The sequence below is a fragment of the Piliocolobus tephrosceles genome, chromosome 9, assembly GCF_002776525.5.
Source record: "Piliocolobus tephrosceles isolate RC106 chromosome 9, ASM277652v3, whole genome shotgun sequence".
NCBI lineage: Eukaryota > Metazoa > Chordata > Mammalia > Primates > Cercopithecidae > Piliocolobus > Piliocolobus tephrosceles.
The window spans coordinates 101,238,185-101,262,838 of record NC_045442.1 but is presented as its reverse complement, the minus strand read 5'-3'; the positions used below and the strand labels follow the sequence as shown (position 1 = coordinate 101,262,838).

The 24,654-nt window shown below is 45.1% G+C and overlaps 1 long non-coding RNA gene across 1 annotated transcript; it reads left to right on the top strand.

The window, feature by feature from the left end:
- The first annotated feature begins 3,333 nt into the window (after positions 1–3,333).
- LOC111546677 lies at positions 3,334–24,222 on the top strand. The gene is made up of 3 exons (XR_002732870.2): positions 3,334–3,361; positions 8,096–8,274; positions 22,447–24,222. It is a non-coding gene; the product is annotated as an uncharacterized LOC111546677 (long non-coding RNA).
- The last annotated feature ends 432 nt before the right edge of the window (positions 24,223–24,654 follow it).

Here is a 24,654-nt window from a genome sequence, read left to right as displayed (position 1 = left end):
GGACAATCTAGGCAATTGAATTTCCTACTGAATTTCCTCAGAGCAACTATCGCAAAAAAAGGTAAACCAAAGGCTAGGACAGTAGTTCTTAACTCTGGATCCATACAAAAATCACTTGAAAAGCTTTGGAAACCTACTGATACCCACATGACCCCAAATATTCTGATTTAATTAATTAACCTGAGGTGGGCACTAGATACAGGTACTTGAATCTCTCTTTTTCTCTCTCTCTCTTTCTCTCTCTCTCTCTTTCTCAGTCTGCGTGTGTGTGTTGGGGGGGTGGGTGTGTGGGTGTGGGTGTAAATCTGGCTTCTCAATTTTTCTTCTACTCTCAGCAGATTATTCTCAGTGTTGGACAATTCCCTTAGAAAGCAGTGCTAATGGGTTGGTTTTGAGAGTTCTCAGGGGCTGCATTGCTCCAACCCTATCAGACGTGCTTACCACAAGCCTCTTGCATGCAGCTGCTATTGGAAACAGCAAGAGCCTTCCCAGGTTCAGCAACTATTCTCGAGTCAGCTCAAAGCTCTGTTCATTATTTTGGAGTTCTGTTGTCTCTCAGGCCCCTCCATGCTTCCTCTGTTGATTTTTCTTTGCTTTCTCCTGCAGAAATGCTACTACTTGCAGGTCTTGTAGCTGCTGGTAGGCCTTCACCTGGTGTATCTGTGGGTTCTTGAAGACATCCCATCACCTAGCTTGGCTGTAAATGTTGTGAATGGGATTTTGCCTTTACTACCTGTGTGCTCTGTTTTAATATAGAGATTTGAAGAGACTGAAAAACAATGCCTCCATATTTCCAGAATCTTCCCAAGTTACTCTAATATGCATGGTTGAAAACCATGATTTGGGAGGATGTCCAGGGTATAGAGGCTTGTTGTTAGAAACAGGAATTCCCAGATTTGAAGACTAGACCTAAACAAGGTCTGTGGCCCCGGTAGCAAGCCCATGGAATTAACTGGAAACAAACAGGTCAAAAGCCTAAAACTAAAGTTTTAAGGAAGGTGTGATACAAAAGTTATTCAAACCTGGTCAACAAAACTTATGATTGATTAACCTCCAGGGTTATGCCATATAGTTTCAGAACTACCACCAACAGAAGAGACAAGCTAAAGCCGCGCAGGCCCAGAAAAAGCCTCCTTCCCAATGTCGCTCTCATGAAAAATAATGTACAAGAAGCCGGGAGCGATGGCTCACATCTGTAATCCCAGCACTTTGGGAGGCTGAGGCGGGTGGATCGCCTGAGGTCAGAAGTTCGAGACCAGCCTGGCCAACATGGCGAAATCCCATCTCTACTGAAAATACAAAAATTAGCCAGGCATGGCAGTGGCGCCTGTCATCCCAGCTACTCGAGAGTCTGAGGCAGGATGAATCACTTGAATCTGGGAGGCAGACGTTGCAGTGAGCCGAGATCACGCCATTGCACTCCAGCCTGGGTGACAGAGTGAGAGTATGGCTCAAAAAAAAAAAAAAAAAGTATAAGAGAAATCCTTTTTCTCATTTCCCAAAGGGCAAAACCAAGTGCCAGGGAGATTCCCCCAAGAACACAGAACTTAGGGATACCAAATTGGTTGACCAAAAAACTAACTCCACTTTCAGACCAAGAAACAGAATTCCCATCTGTGAGGATATGACATACCTTGTTTACCATGATCTTCTTTCCCAAATGGAAGGATTTAATGTATGTGTCCTCTTCTTTTCCCATGTTTATAGGTTAACATAGGATATATTTATCATTTGCGACTAATATATTTTCCACATTCATCCTATATCTCGGATAACTTCTCACATTATGAGTTCTACATTTCCAAGGTAGAATCCAGGAAATTCATATCCCTAGAGTCCCTTGCCTCTACAGGGCAGACACATAGCTTCACTTCCGCCTATCGGATATACCCACGGGAAATGTGGAAACGGGAAAGACCAACACTGAAGCACTGAGATGAATCTTTCAGCAAGTGTGGAGGTAGTGTTTGGTTTTGTAACCGCCCAACCGGTTCTTCTTGCCCAATGCCTAGACAGAGCCGATTTCTCTAGATAGTGGAATTGCAATAGAGAAAGAGTTTAATTCACACAAAGCTGGCTGGACAGGAGACCGGAATTTGATTATTACTCAAATCAGTCCCCTCAAAAATTCGGGGATTGGGGTTTTTAAGGATGATTTGCTGGGTAGGGGGTCGGGAAGTGGGGAGTGTAGATCGGTCAGATGAGATCACAGGGAGTCGAAGTGGACTTTCCTTGTCTTCTGATCCCGAGTAGGAACATAGAACTGGTTGAGCCAAATTACTTAGTACGGGAGGCATCCGCTGGTGCATCAACATGCAGCATCTGTAAAACATCTCAAGTGCTGATCTTAGGTTTTACAATAGTTATGTTATCCCCAGGAGCAATTTGGGGAGGTTCAGAATCTTACAGCCTCCATCCACACCACTCCTAAACCACAATTTCTAATCTTGTAGCTAATTGGTTAGTCCTACAAAGGCAGACTAGTCTCCAAGAAAGAAGGGGGTTTGTTTTGCGAAATGGCTATTATCGCTTTTGTTTCAAAGTTAAGCCATAAACAAAGTTCCTCCCAAAGTTAGTTCGGCCTACACCTGGGAATGAACGAAGGACAGCTTGGAGAATAGAAGCAAGATGGAGTCAGTTAGGTCAGATCTCTTTCCCCGTCATAATTTTCTCAGTTATAATTTTTGCAAAGTTGGTTTCAGTTCTATCTGGGCAATAGTGGTGCTTCTGGAACCCAGCCCCTAAGTGCTGTAGAAGTCTGGTGGCAGTGACAGGAGTTATTTTTGCTGTACCAGCACCTGGGGCATGATTGGGCTTTGTTCCTAGTCTGTAGCTTTAGAATGTGGCTCTTTGGTCCCCTTTGAGATGCTGTTTGCTATCTAATGTCATTTACTGAATTCATTTTTTGTTTAATATAGTCCAGTAGATTCCATTGTTTGTAATTGAGAATCCTGAGCAATAATGTTGGAGTGAGTAATTTATCATTTAATCCTAATTTACTCAATAATGAGGAGCTACATCCTGGCCTGGCATTATTAGCTACAGAGGCTGGAGTTGCAGCTGGCTGAAGTTTGTGCCGCTCAGGTAAGTATGAGCATTTTGAAGGTGACGTGTGGATATTGATTAACAATATTCTCAACATCCTCTCTTTCCCTCTTCCACTGTGTTGGAGCCACAAGGTTTTAGTTGGATGAATCTCACACCCCAGCTGCTGGGATAGATCATGATTGGTCTAGAATAATCTGACCACAGTGATTGGTTCAGGGATGGACCAGTTAGAAGATGGTTTAGAACTCTTGTTCTAAACTGTGACTTGAAGTCTTGTTCTAAACTGTGAAGCCAGTCACAGAGGTGGGTAGAGGTAAGGCAGCCACAGAAATACAGCCAGATCAAACTGCACTTTAAGCCTACTACCTGTGAACCTTTTAGTTATTACTGAGCCAGAAGATCCTTTTTAGTCATAAGCCATCTTGAGCTGGATTTTTTTTCTACCTGCAACTGAAAACATCTCAATATAAAAACTATGCAAGGTTTTTGCTCCCATGTGTGGCTTTGAAATAGCTGTGCTAATCATGGAGTTAGCATTTAGTCATCCCAACAGAGGGCAACATTTTGGTTCATTTCTTTTTAAAGTAATCAAAAGTTGACAGGGCACGGTGGCTCACACATGTAATCCCAACACTTTGGGAGGCCAACGCAGGTCGATCACTTGAGGTCAGGAGTTCGAGATCAGCCTGGCCAACATGGTGAAACCCCGTCTTTACTAAAAATACAAAAATTAAGCGGGCATGCTGTCAGGTGCCTGTAGTCCCAGCTACTAGGGAGGCTGAGGCATGGGAATCACTTGAACCCGGGAGGCAGAGGTTACAGTCAACTGAGATTACGCCACTGCACTCCAGGCTGGGCAACAGAGCGAGACTCAGTCTCAAAACACACAAATAACAAAACAAAATAAAAGTACTCAAAAGCTATTTAACATATTAAACTTGGTGCCAACTTATGCTGGGCACTGGGCAGGTGACTGGAGATGGAAAGATGAGTAAGATGTCATACATGTTCTAAAAGGTTCCATTTTAGCAGGTCTCAAAGGAATTTATGCCTCAAAAATTCAACCTTGTTCTATCAGTGAGAACACTGAAGTTCAGAGAAGTCTCTTACCCAGTTGTTAACAGCACCAGGACTGGAAGCAAGGTTTATCAGTGTATTCGTCCATTCTTGCATTGATATAAAGAAATACCTGAGACCGGGTAATTGATAAAGAAAAGAAGTTTAATTGGCTCATGGCTCTGCAGGCTGTACAGGAAACATGATGCCCATATCTGCTTAGCTTCTGGGGAGGCCCAAGGAAACTTACAATCGTGGTAGAAGACGGAAGGGAAGCACACAAGTCACATGGCTGGAACAGCAAGAGAGAGAGAGAAGGGGAAGGTGCTGCACACTCTTCAACAACCAGATCTCATGAGAATTCACTGACAATGGCAAGGACAGTACCAAGGGGATGATGCTAAGCCACTCATTAAGCCCCATGATCCAGTCACCTCCCACCAGCCCCTATCTTCAGCATTGAGGATTCCAATTCAATATAGAATTTGATAGGAACACAGATCCAAACCACCTCAGCCAGCTACAAGCCTGTGGTAATTTTGATTTGATAAATAAATATTTGCATTGAGTATCTAAGACATCTAAGATAACTGGGGTGTTCTGCTTTAGAGTTTGGATGTAGATATATGTAAATTTCCCAGCCTCTTGCAATAGCCTCTAAAATACAACAATGGGATAAACAGATCCTCAGGTTAGTAGGGAATCTATTTCCCACCCTCAGACCAACTTATTCCCTGTAAACCCAAGGTTCTAACAGGGAACTCCCTCACTCACATCCAAGGGCCAGCCCTGTTTGCTTGGACATAACAAATCCCAGATCATACTCACATTGCCATTGCAGCTGTTGGCACTGGAATAGGTTGTCACTGTTGGGTACAAAGAAACATGGATGGCGCTGAGTTTCCTGCTTCTGAGACCCCCACTATCAGTGGTGTCCAGAGTGCTCAGGTTATAGTGGCTCACCACTGTGGGAGGAGGACAAGCTTCCCCTTCACCAGTGCTACAGTTGAACAAGGCCGTCCCATGCCAGCATTGCCCTCGGATCCCAGTATTAGAGCTCTTTAGGTTCACTTCTAAATCCTTTGCCACTGGGCAAAAGGCCTTGCCCAGGATGACTGAGGAGAGGCTCCAGCATCTGCTGCCAGAACCATGGTTCTCCTTTCATCACTGGACTTAGTCAAAGGGCCTGACCACTATCACATTTGTTTCTGCCCTTGCGGCAATTTTATCCAGAGAGCCTCAATTGCCCGTATCTGTCACTGTGTCTTTGTCAGGGCCATCCCAACTTTTAATAGCACTTATTCTCCAGGAAGAAGCACTGAGATCTGCCGCCATCTTCTCTGAAGACCCGTGAATTCCTCATGGATATTACCCTTGTCTCACACAGCAGCCATTAAGTTTCTCCTACCCATTGGGTGTTTTCTGGCGTTTGGTTTTTTTTGGGGGGGTTGGGGGAGCAAACTTAATTTCAATCACATTGAAAACCCTATTATAAATCTCTATTGTCTTTTGGATAGAGGAAACTAATCTATATCTTCTAAGGACAATAATATTTTAGATTCTCTTTGAAAAAGATCTCACTGAATTGTTGAAATTCTAAAAAACATCACCATAAGGGCTAATATAAAATAAAATCTTTAAGGTCTGGCTCATTGGCTCATGCCTGTAATCCCAGCACTGTGGGAAACTGAGGCAGGAAGATCGCCTGAGGTCAGGAGTTTGAGACCAGCCTGGCCAACAGAGTGAAACCCCATCTCTACTAATACACAAAATTAGTCAGCCATGGTGATGGGCGCCTGTAATCCCAGCTATTCAGGAGGCTGAGGCAGGAGAATCGCTTGAACTCAGGAGGTGGAGGTTGCAGTGAGCCGAGAGATGGCGCCATTACACACCAGCCTGGGCAACAGAGCAAGACTCTGTCTCACTCTCTCACACACACACACAGGCACACACAGATCTTTAACTAAATTGCTGAATATGGTGGGCAACCTCTACAATGGCTCCTAGGGAGCCCTACCTTTCAGCATACATGCCCTTGTGTAATCTCCTGCCCTCAAGTGTGAGCTGGCCCTACCTAGTGACTTGCTTCTAACAAAAAGAATATAGTGAAATCAATGGACTGTCATTTTTGAGATTAGGTTACAAAAAGATTCTGATTTTTTTCCTATTATCTGGTCTCTCTCTCTCTCCCCCACCACCATCCTCCCCCCGCCCCCCATCTCTCTCCCTCCTCCCTCCTTACTCTAGGTGAAGCAAGTTGCCATGCTGCGAATAACCCTATGGAAAGACCTGCAAAGAACTGGGGTCTCTGGCCAGTAGCGAGTTTGGCTCTGAGGCCCGCCAACAGCCACATGAATGATCTTGGAAGCAGTGTCCTCTACGAAGCCTCGAGAGGACTGCAGCCCTGGCCAACACCTTGATTTCAGTCTCTCTTGTAAGAAATCCTGGGTTTTCTTTAGGCTTATGAAGAGTCTCAGGCACCCAGACTAACTGCAACTGCATCCTGATTCCTGAAAGACAGTCTTGAAATGCCTGTCTGCTGCTTTAATCCACTATGTTTTGGGGGTTGTTACACAGCAGTAGATAGCTAATACACTGAGTATCTGCAATACAAGATATTTGGCTTTATGTAAGACTCTGGCTTCAAAAGTGTTTGCATTCTTTGAAAGCTTTGTTCATACTTGAAGGGAAAATCAGTGACTCCGACCCAAGAAATCTCTCCTTGAGCCTCCCAGCTCCACGGCTGATTGACAGAGCGTCTCTGGGTTAACCACCTTCAGTTTCCTCATCTTATAAAAGGTATGATCATTTCTCCCCTACTTTTCAGAGTTACACCAGTGGAAATAATACATGTAAAGCCACTTCCAGCAAGTGAAGCGCCGCACACACATGAAATGTTTTGTTTTTAAAAGCCAGTCTTGGCGCCGTTGCCATTTTCTGTTCTTTTCCTCTAAATACATCCATCCTTCACACAATCCCAATTGTGCCGTGCTGTGTTTAGCCTGAGAAATACGACCGATTGAAACTGTACACCACTGGTGAGGCTGAAGGCAGCACTGAGTTACTACTCAAATTCAGTGTGTTTTCAAAGCGTTTTTCCCTCCTCTAGGGAGTCGGTTGTCAGAGGACATCCTGGCCTGTGAAGATGAGCACTTCCTCCCGGGAATCGGGTGGAGCCAAGGTTGAGGTCCTTCCTGGTGTTATCCTCTAACTGAAGCCTCTCTTCTGTTCAGTAGACAAAGAAAGTACCTCATGACTTCCCGCATCCTATTCTCCGGGGTGTCATCCTTGTAAGGAAATACTGACTCTAGAGAGGAAATGTGTTTGTGAAAATAGAAATAATAATTAAATCATGTAAATCAAAAGAACAAGATGTATGAGGTTTTTAAAGAAACTAAAGAAAATCCCACTGAACCAAATCTAAATTCAATCAGATGAATATCTGACTTAGCTCGGTTAATTAACACGATTTATCAAGCAATAGGTGTCCAAAATGTTTCTGTGGTGTTTAGGCACTTTTCTGCATTTTGTGAAATGTCTACAGTGAATGTGTAACACTTTGGTGATCGAAAATGGAGAGGAATCAATTAGAAAAGCCTTCCGCAAATAGTACAGAGAGTATTTTCTTATTTTTGCTAAAAGAAATGCAAAAATGATAAGCTTGAAACAGATGAGTGGAAAGGAGTAGGATGGGAGGGGGATGGAAATGAGCCTTCTCAGAGTACAACTTTTTATATCATTTTGATTTTTGAAACATATAAATGTTTTACATATTCAAAAAACAGAATTAAATCCAAATGGATTTTTCAAATTCTAAAATTGAATGCAAACAGAAGAAAGCATAAATATATATATATGTATATATCAAATTAAAAAATAACCACAGAGAGAAAAAAAGTATTTCAAGTAACTTTTAATTTTAAAAATCTTTTGATCCTGGCTAATTTAAGTTACTTTTCTTTCTTCTTCCTTTTTTTTTTTTTCCTTGCAGAGATGAGATCTTGCTATGTTGCCCAGGCTGGTCTTCAGCTCCTGGCCTCAGGTGGTCCTCCCACCTGGGCCTCCCAAAGTGCTGGGATTACAGGCACAAGTCTCTGTGCTCAGCCCTCAACTTACTCTTATTTCCAACTGCCATCTGTAATAGGATACATGCTAAGGCCAAAAAGAATGGTAAATAAATTTGAAACTTGACTTACTAGTTTTGTTGACAGCCGTAATGTTAGTTCATTTTACAGGTCAACTTTACCAGGCCATGCGGTGCCCAGACGTTTAGTGAAACACTTTCGGTGTGTCTGTGGGGGTGTTTCTAGGTGAGAGTGACATATGAGTTGGTAGAATGAGTAAAAGCAGACTGCCCTCCCTACTGTGGGCGGGGCTCATCCAATCAGCTGAAGGCCTAAGCAGAACAAAACGCCTGACTCTCCCATAATAAAAGAGAACTCCTCCTCCCGACCGCCTTCAGGTTGGCGCATCATTTCTTTTCCTGCCTTCAGACTGAAACTGAAACATTGGTTCTATCAGGGTCCGAAGCCTGCTGGCCTTTGACCTGGCTCTCCTGGGTCTTGCTGGCTGCAGACTTGGGATTTGACAGCCTCTGTAATTGCTGAGCCAATTCCTTACAGTAAATCTATGTTTATTGTATATATTTATATTATGTATATGTTTATTGCATATATTTATATGTAATATATTATATGTTTATTTATATATGTTTATATGTGTTATATATATATAATATAAACATTATATAAGTTTGTTTGTTTTGAGACAGAGTCTCGCTGTGTCGCCTAGGCTGCAGTGCAGTGGTGCAATCTCAGCTCATTGCAGCCTCCACCTCCCGCGTTCAAGTGATTCTTGTGCCTCAGCCTCCTGTGTAGCTGGGATTGCAGCCATGTGCCAATACGCCCGGCTAATTTTTGTATTTCATGTTGGCCAGGCTGGTCTCAAACTACTGGACCTAAGTGATCCACCTGCAAGGCTCCCAAAGTGCTGGGGTTATAGGCATGAGCCACCATACCTGGCTGATAAATATTATATATGTTTATAGATGTACATATAAAAACACATACACACAAATCCTTTTGGTTCTGTTTCCGTGGAGAACCCGAACACATTGTAATTCTTAAACAGTTCTATTTTTATTTTGGATAAAGCAAATAATCTACTTAGGAAACAAGATTCTCTCTGTAAGAGAAAAGGTATGAAATACAAAAGAAATGAAAATACAAAATAAAGGAAGATAAGAGAAGTCCTACACTGTGATATTTGTGCAGGAAATGTCATTAAGAACTCATGACTGGCCGGACGCGGTAGCTCATGCCTGTAATCCCAGCACTTTGGGAGGCCGAGGCAGGTGGATCATGAGGTCAGGTGTTCGAGACCAGCCTGGCTAACACAGTGAAACCCTGTCTCTACTAAGAATACAAAAAATTAGCTGGGCTTGGTGGCAGGCACCTGTAATCCCAGCTACACGGGAAGCTGAAGCAGAAGAGTTGCTTGAACCCGGGAGGCAGAGGTTGCAGTGAGCCGAGATCATAACACTGCACTTCAGCCTGGGCGACAGAGGTAGACACCGTCTCAAAAAAGAAAAAAAAAAAAAAAAGAACTCATGATTACGTTGACAAAGCATCTCCCAGCTTTGCTCGCTGAAATGGCCTGAGCACAACCAGTGCCCAGAGTTTGGCTTTTACGTGTCATTCCCACTAAAAGGAACCAGGGATCCCTGGAGAAATGGCTGACTTTAGATCTGGGACAGAGAAAGCACAAGATGAGCCTGAGATGACTTGTTCCGCAAAGAGAGAGAAAGGGAGTGAAGAGGGGAGACAGAGAGAGGGAAAGAGAAAGAGAGAAAGAGAGAGAGAGAGCAAAATAAATAAAGGTAGAAGAAGAAAGGAAGCTCCTCTTTTACAGAAATCCAGCTAATATATGTAGAAAAGATTATCAAATCTCAAACATAATTTTGCAGCTCTCAATGTAATAACTGACTGAGGCAAGGATCTTCATGGATTCTTTAACAGCTGGACACGATATTGTTAGTGATGAGTTATTCAAACAATCTCAAAGTATCCCCCCTACAGATAATTTGACAGTTGAAAACAACAGCAAACTGCAGGTATACAATGGAGATATCTGGTGGTCCCAGTCTTAGCCAAAATATCCAACTTGCATCACAAATATTAGGACAACCTGATAGCATGTGCCTCTTGATGTGATGAAAGCACAGGTTTTCAAGGTCACTTCTGTAATGTTCTTACCAATGTTGTTTAAGCTGAATCTAATCACACATTTAGACTTCAAGTACTCTGAGTTACAGGGAAAAAAATAAGAAGCAGGAACACAGTAAACACCACCATGAAGAGACAACCAGATCAGTCTGGAAGGCAGAGGATGGCATAAGACCATTGGTCTGAACTCTTCAAAAAGTGCATCACAAAAGATATAAAAGCATGTGGACTGTTCTATAATAAAGAAATTAAAGAGCAGTAACAGTCACATGCAATGCTTGAACCTTAATAGGATCCTGAATTGGACAAAGGAATATATACTGCATGAGAAGATATAATAAAATTGTTCATTTAATTAATTTATTTATTTTTGAGACAGAGTCTCACTGTGTTGCCCAGGCTGGAGTGTGGTGGTGCAATCTTGGCTCACTGCAACCTCCGCCTCTTGGGTTCAAGCAATTCTCCTGCCTCAGCCTCCTGAGTAGCTGGGACTACAGGCATGTGCCACCACACCTGGCTAATTTTTTGCATTTTTAATAGAGATGGGTTTTCACCATGTTGGCCAGGCTGGTCTCAAACGCCTTACCTCAAGTGATCCACCCACCTTGGCCTCCCCAAGTGCTGGGATTACAGGCATGAGCCACCACACCTGGCTGAAATTGTTCATTTTATTAAGTATGACAATGATATTACAATTAGGTAGGAAACCATTCTAAGGAGATTCATGCTGAATTATTTAGAGGTGAACTATTGTGATGACTACAACTTATTTTCAAATAGTTAAGCAAAAAGAATTGGCTATATGTATGTAAATAACAGAAAAAAGAGGGAGGGAGTGGCTGGGGGAGAGAAAAAGAAAAGGAGAGACACACAGAGAGAGAGAGGTGCACCCAAGCATGCACTGGAGAGAGAACAAGCAAATGGGGCAAAATTGGTGACTCTGGTCCAAAAGTGTAGAATTTCACTTTATGATTTTTTCCATTTTTCTGCACATTTGAATATTTTCAACATGAGAAATTGGGAGGAAGGTACTGATGATAATACTTGGGGAAAATCAAGTGAGGTTGCTGCAGGAAACGTAATGACGGACCCCTGCTCTTAGATAAGAATAGTAACTTCCCCCACAGCTGGGGAGGAGCACAGCTGTCAGTCAAGGATCACTCTGTGAGGCTGAGTGTGCAGCATTAATACAAAACAGCAAACCTAATCCACGTGCCCCAGGCCATTGCTACAAAAGCAATGGGCGCTCTTCCCGGGTAGCCCCATGTTCCAGGGAGCCAAAGCTTGAAGCGTGAGGGGGTCTCTTCTTGGAACAGAGGTCAGTGAGTGAAGTCAAGTCGAGGCTTGGCTTTGAGAGATCACACGTCAGTTGCACAAACAGGACGAGAAGGCAGCAGAGTGAGTGGCGGAAAGGAATTTGTGGCTGAAGGAAGAAACGTGGGCTCAGAGCTGGAAGCTTAATATAATTTTATACATGACAGCAGTGTTTCCCAATTTCCGGGAGATATTTTGGCTATTGTTGTTAACAGAGGACTTTCTGTGACCTCTCAGTGTGTTTCAGTTCTTTCACCTGTCTCTACCCTCTCTGCCCCCGGGTACTCGATGATTTCCAAGACCTCTGCTTCCTCTCCCTCCTCCACAACACTAAAAGAAAAACCGTGCAGCTATTTTCCCCAATGCCTGCTCAGGGCTTTCAGGCTCCACCTTCCCTGAAGAGCCTCCTCTGTTAAAGGGGTTTTGAAATAACCACGTGGAAACCTAGAGATTCCCAACTGGGCACAAAGAATTACGGTTTCACTGTGTGAACAAGAATCACATATTGTTCAAGTTCCCTGTTGGATTGACTATTTTTAATCTACTACAAGCAAAAACCTCATCAATGTTGAAATGGTGTGGTCAAAGCTAACTGGTTTAAAATACACACATATGGTGGCATTCATCTTTCGGGTAGGAATCTATTTGTATTCCTGTGCTCAGCTGTGCCATGAGGGGTAGGTTGAGAGGAGCCAATGCTGCCTGAGCAGTTCATCAGAGAGAACAGACCAGAGGCAGAGCGCCTCGCAGAATGCCCTGCGGCTCCACTGCTTCCGTCGAATCTGTTCCAAATATTGCTTGTGGCTTTCCACAAACTAATTGCCTTGAAATATCAGATTATAAATGTTACTGAGTTTGAGGATAAGATTGTTGCTTTTGTTAATCCAACAAGTCCCTGTCTCCATAAAAGGTCCATGTGTCCCATGAGTACTAAATATATGTAGACTTAATACCAGCTAAAACGATTTATGCTCCTTTTTGTACTGGGAACATGGTTTTGCCAGATGGTATAGCAAGCTGGCTACATCTGCTTTCCTTTCCACCCTGGCTGCTAAGATGTTCAGAGCCAAATTTGAAGGCCACTTCTACCAATGCAGTCAAAGCCTTATGACCTACATTTGGGTTACTATTCTTATTTTTGCATCCTCATGATTTCTTCTTCTTCTTCTTCCTTTTTTTTTTTTTTTTTTTTGTTTTTTGTTTTTTGTTTTTTGTTTTAGATGGCGTCTCGTTCTGTCGCCAGGCTGGAGTGCAGTGGCGTGGTCTCGGCTCACTGCAGCCTCCACCTCCCGGATTCAAGCGATTCTCCTGCCTCAGCTACTTGTGATTGCTTCTTAATTGGTTCTAGCTCTGTAAGTTGCCTGGAATCCTTCTTTGAATGAGGAGGTGTATAAGGGATGGGAAAAACACCGGTCGAGCATAAAATACAGGAGAGGTTGCTCAGGAGAGGTTGCATATTCATCAAGGGACCGTGGGGTGCTCTTTGCCCTATTCAGGGACAATAGGATGCACACCAGCAAACCAGGAAGCCTGAACCCAAATCCTATATAAGAGTAGCACATGTATGGAGAGCAGCTCTCCGTAAATGGAAAAATATTCAGCAGCAATTTTCCCCAGTGCTGTTGGGGGAAGCCAATAAACAAAGCTGACATTGTGGCATTTTACTACATCAAGGAATGAGCTAGGGCCGCAGGACATTCCCCGCCAAAGGTATCAGACGTCCAGACATTTCCACGATGCACAGGCTGCACCTGGAGCCACCTGAGAGAAACAGGAACCGAGCTAGACACTTGACAGACATTTACTCTGTAATCTCCATGTGACAAATCTGTAATAGAACAATCTTACTCCATTTCACACACAAAGAAACTGAGGCTCACAGGAAATAAATTGTCCAAGGTCAAGTAACTGCGAGAAAATGGCAAAGCAATACTTAAAATTAAGGTGTAAGCCAGGTATGGCAGCTCATGCCTGTAATCCCAGCACTTTGGAGGCTGAGGTGGAAGTCTAGGAGTTTGAGACCAGCCTGGGCAACATAGCAAGACCCCAGACCCACAAAAAGTAAAAGAAAAAAAAAAGCTGGGTGTGGTGGCATGCGTCTGTACTCCCCGAGACTCACTATTCAGGAGGCTGGGGCAGGAGGATCTCTTAAACCCAGGAATTTGAGGCTGCAGTGAGCTATGATCACATCACTGCACTCCAGCCTGGGTGACAGAGTGAGACCCTGTCTCTAAAAACAACAACATAAAACGAAACAGCAGCAATAGGCTGGGCAGGGTGGCTCACGCCTGTAATCCCAGTGCTTTGGGAGGCCGAGACGGGTGAATCACCTGAGGTCGGGAGTTCAAGACCAGCCTGACCAACATGGAGAAACCCCATCTCTATTAAAAATACAAAATTAGCCGGGCATAGTGGCACATGCCTGTAATCCCAGTTACTCGGGAGGCTGAGGCAGGAGAATCGCCTGAACCCGGGAGGTGGAAGTTGCTGTGAGCTGAGATCGCGCCATTGCACTCCAGCCTGAGCCACAAGAGCAAAACTCTGTCTCAAAAACAAACAAAAAAACAAAAAACAGCAGCAATAAAGGACATGGTGCATCTGATTTCAAAGTCCTGACTTACTGCAGCGTGTCTAAAGGTTCTGTTCAATACCTATCCTTGCCTGTTTCCCCCAGGTCACAGCATGAATGTCACTTCTCTTTTGAAACAGGCTCCTCCTGACGAGGCTGCTACATGCAGTCTACAAAGCATTTTAATTCTTTGGAGTAGGCGAACTTTAAAAACATAAAGCCATGTGGAATGAGGCCAAGGAACCACTGGATAGCTGCCCAGTTTGACTTTGGGTCCCTGTGAGAATTGGAAAGCAAATGTCGAAGAACGGATCTTGCCCTCTGGCACCCGTGAATGTCACAAAAAATTCGCGGGAACTCCTAGAGAAATTCCTCCTCCTGTGTTAAGACTTTTGTAACCCTAATATGTAAGTGCTACCCTGCGGCTGGCCACCGTGGTGGCCACGGTGCTAATGCTGGTGCCCCGCACTGTTCAGCCCCCACAAGGGACCCCTGAGGACCCTCACCTCCTGCCTCTCTCCTACCTGGGCAGCTGCTGTTCCCAGCCAGGGTTCCTGACACTTTGGGAACTGCACCGACCCGTGGATGCTACATTCTGAGCTCCCCTGCAAACCCCTTGGTGAACCTGCTTCAGAGCTGGTCAGCCTGTCACATCGCACATCCCTCGAAGCCATCTCAGATAGCGTGTCCTAAAGTATCTGTCTTCCCCTCCAAAAAGAATTTTTGTGCTCCTCTTTTTCCAGTAAATCTCCAATCCTTTTTCCCTTCTTGTGGCTCCTCCTGCTTCCATGCTGATATTACTAGCACTAGTCTAAGTTCCTCATCTGTGCCATGCTATCTCCCATCACCAAGTCTTTGCATGGGCTGTTCCCTCTGCCTGGGACACCGGAGCACGTGCCTGTCAAATTATGTGGATGTTTGTCCCCTCCAAATCTCATGTTGAAAAGTGGCCTTCAGGCTGGGCGCAGTGGCTCACGCCTGTAATCCCAGCACTTTGGGAGGCTGAGGTGAGCAGACCACCTGAAGTCAGGGGTTCAAAGACCAGCCTGGCCAATGTGGTGAAACCCCATCTCTACTAAAACTACAAAAACTAGTTGGGTGTGGTGGCAGATGCCTGTAGTCCCAGCTACTCGGGAAGCTGAGGCAGGAGAATTGCTTGAACCTGAGAGGTGGAGGTTGCAGTGAGCCGAGATCATGCCATTGCACTCCAGTCTGGGCAACACAGCGAGACTCCATCAAAAAAAAAAAAAAAGAAAAGAAAGGAAAAGAAAGGAAAAGAAAGAAAAAAGAAAAGAAAAGAAAAAGAAAAGAAATATGACCTCCAATGTTGGAGGTGGGGCCTAGTGAAAGGGGTTTGGAGCATGGAGGCAGATGCCTCATGAATGCCTTGGTGCCCTCCCTGTGGTCCCCATGGTCATGAGTTCACGTGAGATCTGGTTGTTAAAAAGAGCGTGGCACCTCCTCCTCCCTCTCTCTTGCTTCCTCTCTCACTGTGTGACATGACTGCTCCCCTTTCACCTTCCATCTTGAGTGGAAGCTTCCTGAGGCCCTCACCAGAAATAGATGCCGGTGCCATGCTTCCTGTACAGGCTGCAGAACTGTGAGCCAAATGAAGCTCTTTTCTTTGTAAATTACCCAGTCACAGGTATTCCTTTATAGCAACAAAAAACAGACTAACACACCTGCCCCAGGTCCCCTCCCTGGCTCTGACTTCCCAGGAGCTCTTCTAGGTTAGTTACCTCCTCTGAGCAGGCCTTTTGACTTCTCCAGACAGTTAGGCCTCTGCTCTGAAGTCCTGTTATACCCTAGGGGTCTTTAACTTTCATCGCCCTGTCACTGGTATTGATTGTCTGCCTGTCCCGCTGGCCTCCCGGCCCTCTGAGGGCAGGAGCCCCATCTGTGCGGACTGCTGCTCCATATCTCAACAGTGCCTGGCACAGAGCAGACGCTCCATCAGTGTCTGATGGGTGGGTGAGTGAGTGAGCTCTTAAAGAATGAAGATCTAACTCAGACTGATGCTGTCACAATGGTAATCATAAAATGTCCACAGATTTATGTAGCTCTTCACAATTTAAAAAGTGCTTTCTCCCTGCACTTTGGGAGGCCGAGGCAGGTAGATCACCTGAGGCCAGGAGTTCAAGACCAGCCTGACCAACATGGTGAAACCCCATCTCTACTAAATACAAAAAATTAGCCAGGTGTGGTGGTGCACTCCTGGAATCCCAGCTACTTGGGCGGCTGAGGCAGGAGAATCGCTTGAACTCGGGAGGCAGAGGTTGCAGTGAGCCAAGATTGCGCCATTGCACTCCAGCCTGGGCAACAAGGGCCAGACCCCATCTCGAAAAAGACAAAAAGGGGTGCTTTCACATATATTATTTTTATAACCCTTTAAAGTATGTGTTTCTTATAGAAGCCTTGCCTTTTTCAAATCTTTTATTCTTCCTAGTATATTTTTGCTTGGAATTGGTATCAACTCCTATCTCCCTATAATTTTTCATTTAAATAATTGACATTCATTTAGCCACTTTACCTCAGATCTCTTATTTAAAATGCAGAGAAGGCCTTATGATGCCAGTTTTACACCTGAGAAAAATAAGGTCCCCTGACTAGTGAAATAGAGGCCCCCCGGAGCCTGGGCTGTCTGCCTCCATGGTCTTGGTCTCCTCAGTGAGCTATACTCATCTGTAGTCACTGGACATCTCCATTTGCGTCCTTCCAAGTTCACGTTACCATTAGTAACCAGCCCACAGTCTAATTCGACCCTAGTCCTACTCATGCACCCACATAACAGGAGCATGGTAAACCAGAGACTTTCTAGATTGTCACTCTGTGCATTTCATCACCGGGCAAAATACATGTCATTTTAAATGTCTGCATTTTCATCAGAACAAAAACTGACAAGAACGAATGGTTTGAAGTTGCTTTTGTCGAAGCATATGGAAATGATCAATTTCTTCCCCAAACGAAGTGGAAACATAGTTTGAATACAGAAATATAACCCAGATCATTCTAAGGGCAGCTTCCTAGACCCCAAGTGGCCCTTAGACCACACCTTGACTGTTACTGGGTTAGTAATTTATTTATTATTATTCTTTTTTTTTCGTTTGAGATGGAGTTATGCTCTGTTACCTTGGCTGAAGTGCAGTGGCGTGATCTTGGCTCACTACAACCTCTGCCTCCTAGGTTCAAGCAATTCTCCTCTCTCAGCCTCCCAAGTAGCTGGGATTACAGGTGTGTACCACCATGCCTGGCTAATTTTTTGTATTTTTAGTAGAGATGGGGTTTCACCATGTTGGCCAGGCTGGTCTCGAACTCCTGACCTCAGGTGATCCACCTGCCTCAACCCTGCAAAGTGCTGGGATTACAGGTGTGACCAACGTGCCCTAAGCCAACTAAGCCAGGCTTAGTAAATTTTTAGATTCATAAGACATGGGCCAGAATTGAAGCAAAGTTCAGACAACTCAAGTGTGGAGATCCCCCTTGGCTCTAATGTCAGTGGCTTTCACCGTGGGGAAGGGCATTTGTCCCTCCTGGGAGATACTGCTGCTGCTGCAGCACATTTGCCCCTTGACTGTGGGTTTGGCACAGGGAGAGGCTCTCCGGGGCTAACCCTGAAGCCATCCCATGCTTTCTCTTATTTAAATGAATAAATGTCGGGATGGGTTCAGTGCTCACACTTGTAATCTCAGCATTTTGGGAGGCTGAGGTGGGAGGATGGCTTGTGGCTGCGAATTTGAGACCAACTCTGGCAGCATAGCAAGACCCTGTCTCTACAAAAAAAAAATGTTTAAAAATTAGTTGGGTGTAGTGGTTCACACCCGTAGTCCCAGCTACTCGGGAGTCTGAGATGGGAAGATTGCTTGAGCCCAGGAGTTTGAGGCTGCAGTGACCTATGGTTGCACCACTGAACTGCAGCCTGGGCAATAGAGTAAGACTCTATCTCAAATAAACAATAAATAAATAAAATAAATAAATACTACAAGTTAATTTAATGTAATCTGACAAACAACAGTAGACTGAAATACCATCTCCAGGTGCCTGTCATCCTCAGAGTGGGCTGGCATGAAAGATTTTCATTATGGGCAGGGCGTGGCAGCTCATGCCTGTAATCCCAGCACTTTGGGAGGCCGAGGTGGGCAGATCATTTGAGGTCAGCAGTTCAAGACCAGCTTGACCTACATAGTGAAACCCCGTGTCTACTAAAATACAAAAATTAGCCAGGCGTGGTGGCAGGTACCTGTAATCCCAGCTACTCGGGAGGCTGAGACAAGAGAATCACTTAAACTCTGGAGGCGGAGGTTGCAGTGAGCTGAGATTGCGCCACTGCACTCCAGCCTGGGCGACAGAGTGAGACTCCGTCTCAAAAGAAAAAAAAAAGAAAGAAAGATATTAATCATGGAGAAAATGGCACTGATGTGACCTGAAGAGAGAAGAGCTTCTGCCAGTCTCCCAGAGCAGCAGCGAATGGGATATTCCCCCTTCTCCATTGGGGAATTGCTAGAAAACAACAAGCAGAACAAGAAAGAGAAACACGACTGGGAGTCAGCTGTCCCCTGAAGCACGGTGGTGAGGAAGGAAGGGCTGCTGAGAGAGAGACAAGAAGGTCCAAAGGGCCGGCCGTGAGGGCACAGCTGAGTCCTCCAGGCTAGGAGGCTCCTCCCTGAGGAGCACACACATACATCCCGTGTCTGAGACAACCCCAACAGGTGTTGAGCCAGGGCTGGCCCTTCCCTGAAATCTTGAGACCCAAAAAGGGCAGCACGGGACAGGGAAAGGTATGGACAAAGCCTGATTCCAGGACACGGTGGGGAAAAGTTTACAGGAGCTCACAGACCCTGGTGAAAGGATTCCTGCTAGCCTGGAACATAATTCAGGTTCTCTTGGAAGTATTAATAGCTGGCCCAGGAATAGTTCTCCTCATCCGAAGATGAGAAATAACCGAGAAAGAACCGACTCGGCAATTTGAAGCTGGAAAATCCGGCCCCAGCTCCTCTGATATTGACTGTGACTCACTGTTCCGGCCACACGGTCCTCTGGTGGCCCAAGACGAGGCCCCGCCCCAGGCTTGCTCTCGACTTCTCAGGAAGTGAAATGATGCAGGGAGCATTTTGCACTCCCAGAAGGCTGTGGCTTAGAGCCAAGGGAAGGAAATCCACCCCTGCAAGAGGATTCTAAGATGCAAAGGGTGTTTCAACACATCCCTGGAACCACCCACCTCTCAACTTATTGTTACATCAAATAAAGGCTAAGTTATTTTAATCGGGATTTTCAGTTACTTGCAGCCAAAAGCATAATAATGAAAAGTTGTATAGAATGTGCCATTTTTGAAATATAAACAGATAAACTAACAAATAAACAATGCAAACACATATGCTTATCCATGCATAAACTATAGAACAATAAATGAGAAGCTAGAAGTGTGGCTTTGCGGGAAGAAAACTGAGTGTCATGGGGATAAGGTGAAAGCAGGCCCTTTTGTCCACTTTGGAGATTTTTTTTTTTTTTTTGAGACAGGGTCTTGTGTTTCCCAGGCTGGAGCATAATGGCGTGATCATGGTTCACTGCAGCCTCTAACTCCTGGGCTTAAATGATCTTCCTACCTCAGCCTCCCAAGTAGCTGTGACTACAGGTGCGCCACCATGCCTTGCTGATTTGTTTTAATTTTTGTAGAGATGGGGGGGTCTCATTATGTTCCTGAGGTTGGTCTTGAACTCCTGGGCTCAAGTGATCCTCCCACCTCAGCCTCCCAAAGTGCTGGGACTATAGGCGTGAGCCACAGTGCCCAGCATTGCTTTTCCTCTGGATATACTACCTAGTCAAAATAAGCATATATATATTTTTTACATCAGGAGATTCTCATTGCAAATATTGCTGCTTTGCTCTCAGGGCTCCAGGCTATAGACAGGCTGACCTACCCTGGGCAAGATCCCAGCATCTCCATTTGTCTCCAGTCCTTGTCTTTTGAGCCTCTCCCATTTGCCCTCCATTTCTGCACATGGTCCTGACTGCCCCTTCCCCTGCCTTCTAGGTGGAGCACTCACCCCTGGGATCTGGCACAGAGACTCCGCCCCAGCTCCTCTGATATTGGTGGCAACTCCCAGTCCTCAGGGAGCGCGAGGCAGGACGTTGCCTCTGGGACCTCTTGTTGGTGCTGGCCCATCTCCACCAGCTTTGCCCTAGACCTCTCCGGAAGCAAATCTGACCCTGGCTGTATTTTCCTCACTCAGAAGACTGTGGCCCCAAGTTGAGTAAACACATGCCCAGCAATCCCAGAGGACGCCACAAGGCAGGACGGAGTGCAGCGAGGGGAGTGTGGACTGTGAATCTGAAATGAGCTGCTGATGGAGGGTTGACTCTCAGGAAATGAGAAGGTCTTTGCAAATCAGCTGGCAGCTCCTGAGGAGATTATTTTCTCCCTGAGTAGATGTTAGCTGAAGATATACTGACTGCCAGGAGAAGACATGAACTTTCGGAGAGAAAAACTGCCCAGTACAGGTGTCAAACACAAGGCTGCTCGGAGCGGAAGTTGGCCATTCTGTCCAAGACGACCAGGTTGCTCGGGATTCCAACACAGACTCGAAACTTGTCTAGGTAGAGGGTGAAGAAATCCAGTGGCCTGTGGACCTGAAGGATTACTCCCATCTTCCTGAAAAGTGGGGGCTTGGGGAGCTGGGAGTGCATTGTGCAGAGGGGAGGGGGCTTCTGAAGCCACAGGCTAAAAGGGAGCCTGATTCTTCCCCATGTGGGCTGGGAGACTCACATCTAAAATCTACTTCATAGTTTATATTCTAGGGTAGTAAATTTCTTTCTTCCCTTCTTTTTTTTGGGGGGTGTGGTGATACGGGAAGAAAAAAGAATCCAATAACAAATGATCTGATGTTCTAATAATATTTAACAACCCTTGAATTAGGTGTCTGCACTGTATTGAAAGAAAATATTTGGCTATTGGATTAAAACCTAAAAACCCTTAGAATAACAATAAATAAAGTACAGTTCTGACAACCCAAAACACAGTGAACGAGTGCCCCAGGGGAAGTCTGAGGGCTTGATCCAGAACTGCAAATGCAAGCTTGAAATCTCTTTGAAGTCTTAGGCTTGGCCTTTGAAATTCATCCAGTTTTGCCTTCTACCCATGAATGTTTATTTTAATATGAAAATCATGTTTTTTCTCCTCTAAAAATCACTCAGTCAAACCCAATGCTTTAGGAGGGTGTGTCAGGGGAACACATGGGCCAGTTTCAGATGCCCAGGGATTTGAATCATCAGGTGTCCAAAATCACCAGTCACATTTAGACAAAGGCTGGTTGGCGACTGGGCTGCCGTAGATGGCAAGGATAGGGAGCACGGGTGCCAGGTTTTGGGTGATGGCCAGAGATGATCTTCAGCACCTGTCATCAAAGAACGAGGAAAAATAATTCTACTGGGAGTCACACACACACAGGCTCACAGGACCTCTAACATCCTTGGCATCCTGGTTATACTGTGCATTAGTTCAGGGAGGTTAGGCTGAGATAACAAAATAGGCCCAAATGTGCAGTAGCTCAACACCATAGAAACATAACAGCTCATAGAGGGCTAGTTGGGCAGCTCTACCCCATGTAGTCATCCAAGAACCAAGGTTGATGGCAGCTGATGGTAGTCACCTTTAACATATAGCTTTCCTGAGGGTTGCCACCTCAACCATCCAGAAGAGGAAACAAGCATGTCTGAGCATGCCTGTAAGGTTTTTGTGTTTGTTTTTGTTTGTTTGCTTGCTTTTGAGATGGAGTCTCACTCTTTTGCCAGACTGGAGAGCAGTGGCATGATCTTGGCTCACTGCAACCTCCACCTCTCCAGTTCAAGTGATTCTCCTGCTTCAGCCTCCTGAGTAGCTGGGACTACAGGCATGCGCCACCATGCCCAGCTAATTTTTGTATTTTTAGTAGAGACAGGGTTTCACCATGTTGGCCAGGATGGTCTCGATCTCTTGAGCTCGTGAACTGCCCACCTTGGCCTCCCAAAGTGCTGGGATTACAGGCATGAGCCACCGCGCCCAGCCTGCAAAGTTTTTATAGGCCAGATCTGGAAATGACAGACACACACGGCTGCTCACAGCACTCAGTCATATGATCATACTGAACTCCAGGTATAACCGCATACCCCTATTTCTCCAAGAGAAAGAGAACGAGTTATTTTGTTAATTACTTTCTTCTTTTCTCTTTCCTCCTTGTTCCTTGTTCCCCACTTCCCACTTAGCTCTTTAGAAATGCAGTGAAAACCTTCAGCTTCCCTTCGCCAGAGGCTCCCTACATGATACTCCCAGATGATCTAACTACCTGCTTACTTAGAAACTCCAGAGCCATGACTCTCTCTCACCAGGAGATCGCCTCAAGAGACAACACTCAATCTGCAACCTAAAGCATGTCCACGATGGAACTCGCTCCCACCTGGAGAACATCTCCAGACAATGGCCACCTTACAACCTAGCTCTGCCCAGGACGGCACCAGCTGGACCACTCAATAGATAAGGCAACACAGTGAGTCATGTAGACCTTGCACCTGCTCACTCCCTCCCCTGCGTGCTGCTCATGCCAGGTTCCCGTTTAAAAGCCCTGCTTTCTGCCCACAAAGGGAAGCAGTACCCTTAAAGGCAGGAGTTTGTACATCTTTCCCTAAGCTAAGACTTAGAATAAAGTCACTTTCTTTACATCAGAACTCACCCCTCCTCATTGGACTCTGCAAGTAGCAAGTGACTGAACCTGAATTTCAGTTAACACAAGGAAGTCTGGGAAAGAAGGTCTAGCTGTTTATTCAGGAAGGGAAACCTAGCTTTTAAAGAGTGGCACTTTTTTTCCACATCACCTGAGGCCAGGAAATGACATGAAGTTGTGCACATTCATTTCTGGTAGATTAAATAATGAGATAGCTGCCACACCTGTCACCAGCACATTTCTGGGTAATCCTAGGCTCACTTCCGTACTTCAATTATGTAAAAGAGCCTTTGCCCCCAGTCAGTGAGCTATTGGAAAATGTACTGCATCAGTTATTTATTTCTGAGCATCAGTTATTCCCAGAGCTTGATCTGATTCAGTTAGTTCCAGGCTCTCTGTAATGAAATTAATAAAAATACTTGTCACTCTAAGGAACTGACTAGGTACATTGACTAAGAGGTCTGAAGACCTATATTTTTTGCTTAAATGATCTCTTTATTCTTAAAACTGTCTTCCATTTCAACCTTTTAACTGCTTAATAAGCATTTCTCTAGAGTTCAAGAAGTTTCCATGGCACTAATTCAAATTAGAGTCTCACTCGGTTGCCCGGGCTGGAGTGCAGTAGCGCAATCTGGGCTCACTGCAGCCTTTGCCTCCTGGGTTCAAGCGATTCTTCTGCCTCAGCCTCCTGAGAAGCTGGGACTACAGACATGTGCCACCAAGCCCAGCTAAGTGTTATATTTTTAGTAGAGATGTGGTTTCACCTTGTTGGCCAGGCTGGTCTCGAACTCCTGACCTCAAGTGATTCATCTGACTTGGCCTCGCAAAGTGCTGGGATTACAGGCATAAGTCACCACGCCCAGCTGGCATATGACCTTTTTCATGGTAAGTTTGCCCTGCTAACTTCATTTGTGCTAAATCAAGCACAAATGGGGTTTATTGTTTCGCCAGCTCTAATGGTCACTATTTGCAATACATAAAACCAGCATAACATCTATGACAGATCTTCCTCCTAATTGAGACACTTTATACTCAAACTCAGAACCACTGTTTTCTGGCTGCTTTTGACTAGAAGGTGAACATTCCAGATATAGTTTGGATGTTTGTCCCCTCCAAATGTCATGTTGAAATGTGACCTCCAATGTTGGCAGTGGGGCTTAGTGGGGAGTGTTTGCATCATGAGGAAGGATGCCTCATGAATGGCTTAGTGCCCTCCTCATAGAAATGAGTGAGTTTCTCACTCTGTTAATTCACATGCTGGTGCCATGCTTATATAGCCTGCAGAACCACAAACCAAAGAAACCTCTTTTCTGAATAAATTACTCAGACTCTGGTGTTCCTTTATAACAAAGGAAAACAGACTAACACAGTCCCCTGTGTTACTCTGCTAACACCCTGGTTGCATCTCTCAGCCAGCGTCCTACACAAGGCAGACTATATAAACTATTTAATGAAAACTCACCTTTCCAAGGCCAAGAGCCGCCTTGAATCTGTACCATTTCCTCTAGGCCTTCTATTTCCAGGAGGTTAGGGCTCATTTCAAAGCCCTGGGGCTCACACAGGTCTGTCTGCCATTGCTTTATCTTGCCTCTTAGCAACTTGGTGGCACCACATCGAGTCTCTGTACGGTATGTCCTGAGCTATGCCTTTGAACCTTTACCCAAAGCTACCACATTGCACAGCTCCAGGGAGAGCTGTGCTCCCTGTGCTACATGAAGACCCTCCATTCATTATAAGAATTTGGGAAGACCGC